The sequence below is a fragment of the Equus asinus genome, chromosome 19, assembly GCF_041296235.1.
Source record: "Equus asinus isolate D_3611 breed Donkey chromosome 19, EquAss-T2T_v2, whole genome shotgun sequence".
NCBI lineage: Eukaryota > Metazoa > Chordata > Mammalia > Perissodactyla > Equidae > Equus > Equus asinus.
This window is the reverse complement of record NC_091808.1, coordinates 28660205-28670853: the sequence shown is the minus strand read 5'-3', so window position 1 is coordinate 28670853 and position 10649 is coordinate 28660205.

Below are 10649 nucleotides of genomic sequence, written 5' to 3'. Positions count from 1 at the left end.
ATCTGGGTGCCCCACAAACAGTTAAGAAGAATTCATCTTCACTTTTTAATGAATTGACCAGGGCCAAGGTGGGCAATCGTGCGAGTGTAGAACCTCTGAGGGAGTGGCAGGAACGTGCAGAGACCCTCTCTGAGATGCAGCCACGCTGGGCGGGTCTACTGAAGGCAGAGCAATGAGGAAAACCCTCTGGCAAAACAGCCGCCACCAAAAGCACAAGATCACAGGGTAACACTACCATAAACTGAAGCCCAGGGCACGATGCCTCCTGACCGGATAGACGGAAGCCCCTCAAAAACAGCCTAGCAGAAGAATAGCATGCCCACTTCCAGTAATAAATAATAAATCCCTCAGTGTCTACTTGTGATGAGAAACAGCTATTTTGAGTTGCTGCCAAGCCATTTTATAGCGTGACAACCCTGCCCACACCCAGAGTCTGGACGTTTAAATAAGGACCTGAGCTTATGATTTCTGCCACAAGTTCCTAGAGTCGAGCCCATGAAAAGTTAGTGACCTCTGCCCCAAGCACCCCATAAGCGATAGGTGCTTGCGACCCTGCTGTCTATCTCCTGCTCCCTCGTGACCTGGGCCAGAGGACTGTCCTTCCCTTTGGGCTCATTGCACACACACCCTCCAGTCCTGGGGCCTGTAAGTTACAAATCTTGTTACTTTACTGCCTTTGTGTGAGTGTGTGGAAACTTCACCTTCAGTCAGGACAACGCTGGGTTTTCACTTCCTCAGAGGGGGAGCTCGGATGCTGAGGGTGCCATCCACTGACCCATGAGGGTGGCTCATGCCTCCTCATTCAGCAGGTCACAATGCATATTCTTAATACACTAGCTGTGGGCCCTCCCACACACTACTGTCCTACACACATTGTCCAGCATTCAATCAAAAATTATGAAGCACAAGCAAAAGCAAGAAAACACAACCCATGGAGAAATCAAAAGAACCAGAATTAAAGATAGGCTAACAAACAGGACATTTAAAATAACTGAGGTTAATGTGTTAAAGGCTCTAGTGTAGTAGTTCTCACCAGGGGGACAGTTTTGCCCCAGGGTGCAATTTCTGCAGACATCTTTGGTTTCTCAGCTGGAGGGGTGCCTACTGGCATTTAGTGAGTGAGGGCAAAGGATTCTGCCCAACAGTCTACAACGCACTGGACAGCCTCGGCCACAAAGAGTTCTCCAGCCCCCAAGGATCAATACTGCCGAGCTTGAGAAACTATGCTTTAACTACTTTACATTAGATAGATGCTAAAAACGGGTGTTTTCCTTTCTCCATGAGAAACAGGAAAGTTTCTACAGCAACATAGAAAGCGTAAAGAGAAAGTAGCTTTTAACGGGAAATTTCATGTTCTCTTCTGTTACCCTCAAGGTTGAGAAACCCTGTTCTACCCAAAAAGGTGGACAACATGTATGAAGATATGGGAAATTTCAAAAGAAAACAGAAGTCACAATTTAAAATTTCATTAATAGCATCCTTTTAAACAACAATCAAAATCCAAAGGCATAGAAAAAAATTGACAAGCCTTACTACTTAAATAGAAGTTTCTGGATGATAAACTACACCATTAACAAAGCCTGAAGACAAGGTAAAATATTTGCAACGTTAATAAAAGATTAACATCTATGATGTACAAAGAACTTCTAAAATTCAATAATTAAAAGGCTAACAAAATGTTAAAAAAGAAATCTAGAGGTAATTAACAGAAAAAGAAAAGTTCTAATAAATACGTAGTAATCAAGGAAATTGAGGTTAATATAAGGAATTGATACTGTCGAGTATCATACTGTAAAAATCTAAGGGTTGGATAACATTCAACATTGGTTAGGCCATGGTGAAATGGATAGCCCCATATGGTACGAGGGTAGATTGATGTAGACACTGTATGTTGCAATTCGGTACTAGCTATGAAAATTTAAGACGCACACACCCTGGGGCCCAGAAATCCCACTTCTTTTAATCTCCCTTGGAGAAACACTCCCATGTTCATAGAACAATATTTACAGGAAGGATTTTGCAGTATGTGTGCCAAAGGGCAAGAGCGGAAGAGATGCAAGAAGTAGAATGGACAACACCAGAGTGAGCCCTGATGTGGACCAGAGATCTTGGTGACTGTGACGTGTCAATGGAGCTGCCTCCATTGTAATCAGGGTACTCGTCTGGTGAGGGATGTGGACGACGGGAGAGGCCACACGTGTGTGGGGGTAGGGGGCACGTGGGGAAATCTCTGTACCTTCCTTAATTTTGCTGTGAACCTAAAACTGCTCTAAAAAGTTAAGATTTCTAAAAATAGAGCAATTTGGCCAAGGCTCAAATCTCTTGTGGCTGCCCACTTGCTCTCCTGTCCTCTAAGGTGCCCCGGAAACTACCACACCAACAGGGTCACGCTCACATTTTGCTTCTGAGCTCACCAGTGAGCTGGGAGAATCTTCCCAAAGGACCGTAACCCAGTACAAAAGCAAAAGCCTTTTTATGGTGTTTAAGAGTGCACAGCGATAGCCATTCATGTTACTTAAAAGTTAGTAATTACAAATAATCTATTAGGGAGTAAAAAATGAGCATTTCCAAATTAAAAGTAATTTTTTTTTATTTTTCAGAGGGCTAAATTCAGTATTCTACCCTGAAATTTGGCCTCAGTGCTTGGGAAAGTTGGAAAACTCTTGCGGCGCAAGTGTGCCTGCAGAGAACTGAAGGGCCCGTGTTTGGGGTGAAGGAAACTTTGCCAGATGGAAAACATCAGAACTGTTTTGACTTCGTTGTGCTTCTCAATCACTGTTATTCTTGTCCTCTAATTAAAAAGGACTGTTAACTTTTCTTAAATACGCAGGCATCCACAAATCAGGAATGACAAAGTAAATGGGGGTATATCTGTCAGAATAAGAAAGAATAAAATACATCTGTCTATAGCACAGCTCCTACACTGACGTGAAATGAGCTACAATAGACATAGTTGAGTGTGAAAAAGCAACTTGAAATACAGTCTGCACAGTACTGTTGAGTTAATTCTTATGAATAGTAAAATATGGTATTTTTTACAGGTGCGAAGTGAGGAGCCTAAGTTTGGGGACACTGATTAAAGGGTATGACAACTTCTGTAATGTCTGAGCTGTTTCAACAAGAATGTGTTATTACTAATGTGATTAAAAGGTTATAAGTTCTGCCTTGAGTTTTTAAGGAATAACACGCATCCTATCCATAAAGGACTTCTGCTGAGGGGAGTAGGATCAGGACAGAGTTCAAGAAGAAATTTGGCGGAATCTCTAATTTGTGGATGGTTATTTAAAACTACAACATAAGCACACAGTGTCAGAGTACTTAATAAATAGAGTGTAAAAATAAGAGGTGTCTTCTGGGTGTTTGGAAGAATAGTCAAGTTTTCTCAGTTATTACCCATTTTTGTTTTGACATGAAGATCAAATAGAAATACAGAAAAAGACAATGCCAAAATTTCTCATGAAGAGCTTATTGTGGGAACACAGGCAGCTTTTGGGTCCTAGCTTCCCCAGGCCTTATACATGTGATTGCAGGGAGCCACAGATGTCAGCTCAGTGTGGGGGCCGTGCTGCTCTGGTGGAGGGGGAGCAGTAAGTTATGGGTGTGCACGGACTCACCCTCTCCCTGCCCCTTATGGAGAATTCAGCTTTAGGCCGTTCACTTCTCCTGCTGCCAGACACTGCAGCCCTGAGATCTGTGTTACACCATGGGCCTCAATTCTTCTTATCAGGGTAACAGGTCAAGGAAGTCACAGACAGGTCTGGGGTCTTTGCCGTCCTCCACCCTCAATATCACGTCCATATGTCTGTCAAATAATCAACTATGTACCCACTTCAAATTTCCAAGTGCTCTTTCAAAAATAAAATGTTTACTTACTAATAGGGAGCAGTTTAACAAATTAGAGTTCAACCATAGTAGGAAAACCTATGGAACTGTGAAAAAAATTGAAGTAATATGTACATAAAAAGGAATCTTTTCATGTGAAAATTCTAGTCACAGAATCTTACACATAGTTTAATATAGGTTTTTAAAATACAGATAGATAAATAAAAATAAGTAGATTAATATTTAGAAAAATGCTTGGGTACGTTACAAAGTGTGAGTCATGAGTCCCTTTGTAAAGGAGAGAGAACACGCATGTTCACATGTGCCTGTGTGTTGCAGGGCTCAGCTATGCGACGTAGGGGAAATTTCTCATATTTTGCTGAGCACATACGTTGCTTAAGTCATTTAAAAAGAGAATACGGATATATTTCTTATGATGTGAAAAAGAAAAATAAATTCCAAGTTGCTACAAAGGAAAATACTTTGAAAAATGATACCTGACTTGGCTCACAATTCTTTACCTCCAAGTCCAACCAATGCAATGAGGAAAGGAAAATAAACAGGTACAGTGCTTGAAAGAAAACAGAACACAGTCACTATTTGCAGATAACATAATTGTCTACCAAGAAAACTTCAGAGTTCACTAACACATACTGAGTTCACCAAGATGTCCATAGCAAGATCAAAATACAAAATACAACGGCTTTTTCCATCAAGGGAAAAACAAATTTTAAAATACAGAAGCAAAAACTGTTTAAAATAAAAGAAATAATACTTCAAAAATACCTGGGAACAATCCTACAGAAAACGCATGAAGCCTTCAAGCAGGAAAATACGAAGTCTAACTGTGAAACATCATAGCCTCCATAAAGAGAGAGTCATGCTGGTGAGGTGGGGAGATCTTAACATTTTGAGGAAGCCATTACCTCCAAATTAATCTGTACAGTCAATGCGATCGCAAAGCTCCAAGGTATTTTTCATGGAACTTAGTAAACTAGCTATAATGTGTATGTAGAAGAAAAAATAGGAAAGGAGAGGCAGCACAGGTGTGAAGAATAGTCAGTGACCAGGTGTTCACATTCTCCCGTTTCTCACCCTCTGCTTTGTCGTCACCAACTTTAATCAGCTCCTCTCTTCCCTACAGACCCCGGAACTCTGCTTACCCTCAGGCCTGAACAAGGACAAAAAGGGGAGCTGCCACCCTTGTGACTTTCTCCTGGGAACTGGCTGACCACGGCGAGACTCTCTCCCCATCAGAACACACCGGTCATTCCCTCATTTGTCTGGCTTCCCTCCAAAGGTTTCTGCTCACCTCTGCCTGCCTCCTTCAGTACCCCGTAAGGAAAAACATTTTTCGTTGTGATTTCAGATTTCTGAGATTGGAGCGTTCTCTCGAATATGGTAGTCCTTCTAATGAAAGTCTGTCATTCTCAAAGTCCAGTTTGGTTTTACTGGAAATAAATACAGAGATTTGCCTCCTGGGACCTATAAAACCATCAAAACTACAGCATTTTTAAAAGTGCAGTGCAGTTCCAGGTACAGAAAAATGATCAATGAAACAGAATAGAGAATACATTATATGTAACAATTTAATATTCAATACAAGTGGAATTTCAGGACAATGTGTGAAAAGGGGCATGTGAAATCAGCATAGAAACAATATTCTCTCCGATAAATAGTGTCAGAACAACAAACTATTCATTTGTGAAAACATCTTTACTAAACAGATTCCAGGTACATTAATATTTACCAAAATTATTAAATTATTAGAAAATGAAAGACAATATCCTAGACAAGAACTAAAGTAAAAATCCATACAGAAAATAATGGAAAAACCGCATCAAAATGAGACGAAAAGTTTATGGGTTTATGATGACACCACCCTCAATTTCATCATTATTCCAATTGTCATGGGGCTGAGATTTACCCCATCTATATCAGTGTGAGAACGGACAAGGGGTATCATTAGTGAGACTGTTGTTCCAAGCCACTCCTGTCCATGGTGGTTGGACACTGTGCCGTGAACAGGGTGTGCATGTCATCCTGGACCCAGTGCCCAGCGTTCGACTCTCTGACTGGTGGCATCCTTAGCATCTGCCCTCCCTGACAGCACGGCTACTGCTTCCAGGCCCTTAGGGCAGCTGAGCTAGGACAGTCCATGAGCAGTTGGACTCCAGTGTGGAGGGACAGCTGGATTCACATCTGGTTGGTGATGCGCATGCTCTGCAGGTTCCTGGGGCTCCTGTCAGGGGTGGGGGAAGGGTGGAATCAAGAGAAAACATCAAGGGTTTGTAACTGCAGTTTAATGTAAACATCCGCATTTGAAAGGAGCAACTGGCCTTATTTTCTGTGTTCAAATCCCAATTGGTGATTTGAGGTTGTGGTTCTTTATTCTTTTAACCCACAGAAAACGGATGACCATCCCCCAGGGAAAAATTTGAATCTCCAAACAAGGAAGTTCCAGCATTCCCTGATGGATCAGAGGAAGCTTAGAGACCTAAAATTGCTGACTCCATTGCTTCCAATTTAGCTGCTGCTCAAGTTCAAGTGAATATTCTCTCTTCTCCCCTTATCCTTCCCCAGAAATAAAGCAGGTGACAGGGTTCTCAGGAAGAATAGTTTATGTGACAAAAGACACCATAATAAGAGTTTGGAGACATGTGATACAATAAAAAATTTTGCTTTATTTAGGGAAAGATATATAGATACAGATACATGCGACACGTAAACACATGCACGCACATATTGTTAACTCCTTAAATAGTAAGAATGAAGGAATACGATAGAAAGCGTGCAAAAGATATGAGCAGGTAACTCACAGAGAGAACCAGGAAAATGCAAAAAGACATGAAAATTTGTTGAAATTTACACTGGTAAATGAGAGAAGTACAGACTGAAATGATAAGATAAATTCTTTACCCTTCAAATTGGGGAAAATGAAAACCTTTGATAATGTATAATTTCAAGATTCCAAGACGTCTGTGATCCCTAAGCGTCCTGATGGTTAACTGCTAAGCTTACAGAATCTTAGAATTGTACAGTTGAAAGGTACCGTGCAGTTCACCTGGTCTGGCCTCGTCATCCTAAGGATGGAGGCACCTGTGTGCTCAGAGAGGTTGGCTTATATTCTTGAAGTCTTTGACTTTTCTCCATCCACAAATATATAAGGAACACACCTTCTAGACATTTTGAAGTCCCTGCATCTCTCTTTCATTAATTTCCTTCTAAATGAGATAAATGGTTGACCTAGCATAGAAGTCACTGAAATCACAGGTCAACAAAATTTTTCATGTTCAAAATGAAATTTAAAAAAGTATGAACGTGGGAGATTGATCCTCTTCTATAGCACCTGGGTAATTTGATAGATCCTACCAGATAGAAGTTTGGCAGAATTTATTACAATGTAAAATATGCATGCTCTTCAACCAAGTACCTGAACCACTTGTTGAATCTCCTAAGGAAATTTACAAATGATCTCCATGTGATATTTCTGATACGTTCACTGCAGAATTATTGTAACAATGAGAAACAAGAGCCCATCTAAATGTGCATCAAACAAGGAATGGAAGATACAATTTATTCATATTGTGTAATCTAAATATATACAACAGCAGCCAAAAAGAAAGATGTGGGTCTCTATGTACGTCATGCGAAAACTCTCCAAAAAGTACTGTTGCCTGAAGGACAAGTTGAGAACAATTGATAGTATGAAAAACTTTATGTTAAAACACAACTACAACTATAGTAAATATAAACATTTTATACATAAAACAACCATAAGAAGACTCTGAAAGGTGCAGAGAAGGCAGATAGCACAGGGACCCTGAGACCCAAGGAAATACGCAGTGTTGATTCTGTGGGTTTTCTTCCTGCCTCATACATCCCAGACTTGGAATGAAGAGGTTGCAACCCAGCAATACCAATGGGTGCAGATAAAAGAAGTGCCCGCGAGAGAAGCCTGCTCCCTGCTTAGCCAAAAGAATGAGAATGGGCAGCCAACACAACAGAGAGCAGGTCTACAGTAATTGCCCACTCCAACCAAACACCACAGAAAAGACTGTGTCTTCCCCTCAGCAGCAGAGGTCAGGTGGGAAGCCCAGCCCTCCACTCCTGCCTTCTGTAAGGAAGCGCTCCTCCCAGCCCACGGGCTGCAGCAGAGAAGGAGCTGGGATGCTCATCACGCCCATTGGAAAGAGCCCCCGTCTGTGGTGTCAGCAGAGGCCTGGTTGTGAGCGAGACCCTCCAACCCCACCCAGTGGTAACAAGGTATCCCTCCCCTACGGGAGCATCAGTGGAGCCCAAGCGGGAAAGCTGGATCCCACCCTCATGGGCCAGAAACGAGATGGCAGCCCTTTCCCCACTGCAATGATGTCAGAGGAGTCAGCCAAAACTGAAGACCTTGGTAACATAATACCTTAAGTTTATGAGTCTATGAATTTCAAAACATGATACCTTACATAGCCAGGGTACAATGAAAAAGTCATTGTCCTCCCAGGAAACAGAAAAATCTCAGTTTGATATGAGACGTGTTAGAATGATCTGACAGGTATTTTAAAGCCCCCGTCAGAAAAAATGTTCCAATGTTCAATCACAAACAAAGGTTTCTGAAACAAACAAAAAACCAGAAAGTCTCGGCCAAGAAATGGAAAATCTTGACAAAGAAATATCTGATATAAAAAAGACCGAAATGGAAATATTAGACCTCAAAAATGCAATAACTGAAATGAGAAATCTACCAAACGGGCTCAATAGCAGAATGGAGACAAAAGAGGGGGATAAATCAGTGAACCTGAAGACAGAACAATTTAAATTATCCAGTCAGCACAAAGGAGACTAAATAGAATATACAAAAAAAAAAAAAAGAGCAGAGTCTCAGGGCCCTGCAGGACTATAACAGAAATCTAATATTTGTGTCCTTGAATTCCAGAGGGAGATGAAAAACGAATGTGCATCTGAAAAGTTATTCAGGAAAAGTGCCTTAAAACTTCCGAAATTTGCCAAAAGACAAAAAGCAATAGATTCGAGAAGCTGAGGCTACTCCAAGCCGGGTAAACTCAAATCTAGGCCAAGATACAGCACAATCAGACTTTTGAAACTAAAGACAAAGAACAAACCCTGAGACAGTGAGAATAAGGAGGCCTGATCTATAAGGCAGAACAACTGGAATCACTGCTGACTGGTCCTCGGAAACCACGGCGGCCAGCGCAAGGCACACATTTCGCAAGTGTTGAGACAAAAGAGTTGTCATCCTAGAATTCTATATACAGAAAAAATACCCTCAGGAATGAAGGGGAAATGAAGACATGTTTTTTTTTTAATTAAATTTACTTTTCCCCCAAATATTAAGTAAATGTGACGTAATGGACTAAATTGTGTCCCCCTAAAATTCATATGTTGAAGACTGACCCCCATGTAAGGATATGTGAAGATGGGCCCTTTAGGAATAATTAAGGTGAAATGAGGTCATGAGGGCAGGGCCCTAGTCCCACAGGATCGATGTCTTTTTTTTCCAGGGTAAGATTCACCCTGAGCTAACATCTGTTGCCAACCTTCCTATTTTTTTCCCTCCCAAAAGCCCCAGGGCACAGCTGTATATCCTGGTTGTCAGTTGTTCTGGTTCCTCTACATGAGCCACCACCCTAGCATGGCACCCGACAGATGGGTGATGTGGTTCTGCAACGGGGAAGTCAACTGTGCCGCTGACGTGGTGAGCACCAAACTTTAACAACTAGGCCATCAGGGCTGCTCAGGCCTGACGTCTTTAAAGGAAAGGAAGAGACAGCAGAGATCTCTCTCTTCTGTTCCACACGCAGAGGAAAGCCTATGTTTGGGCAAAGTGAGAAGGCACCCATCTGGAAGCCAGGAGAGAGACCCACCAGAAACCAGCCCTGCCAGCACCTTCATCTTCGACACCCAGCCTCCAGAACTGTGAGAAAATAAATTTCTGTTGTTTAAGCCACCCATTCCACGCTATTTTGTTATGGCAGCTCTAGCAGACTAATGCACATGGATGTGTAGAAAACGCAGAAGATGTAAAAGCTGAAAGCAAAGAAAATCAGCATAATCCCACCACATAGACTACTGGAAGATTTGGGGAGTGTGTTTTTATCATCTTCTAAAACATACCACGAATATTTTCCTTTATCAATAAATATGAATCAGGGACCATTTTGACATTGTTGAAGAGTGAGACAACTTGGTTTTAGGCCTGCTGGGGTCTGGGATGTTGGGCAGGATGAGGGGGACCTCTGTGGCGCTGGAATATTACACCTCATGATTGCAGGACTGTTACGGGCATGTGCACGTGAGATAAAGTGACACCGAACTGTATACACGCGTTGTCCCAGTGTCAGGTGCTCGGTTTAGACCTTGCAGGATCATCCCATAAAAATGTAAGCTTTGACAGAAACTGGGTGAAGGGTACACAGGACAGCTTGGTATCATTTTTGCAACTTCCTGTGAACCTATATTTATTTCAAAATAAGAACTTTGAGAAATCTGTTAATAGATAAGAAATAGACAGGTCTTTTCATTCTGAATCGAGATCCTTATAGGGGCAAAGAGATCAGTAGAATGATTCTTCACATTTGGGAGGCCTTTTAAACACAGTATCACATCTTCTATCAAAAAGATATGAAAATCAGCCTCAGGCAGGGTTTTAGTGAAAATACTAGTGATGCTGTACAAATACTTAAAAGCAGAACTATGAGGTTCAGAGAAGTTAATCATGGGGCAGATCAGGGGAAGAAAGCATTGAGATAAGAGGTTTCCTAAGTCAGCTCATGAAGACAGAAGTCATACTAAAAACAGGAAGTCTTTGTCAGACA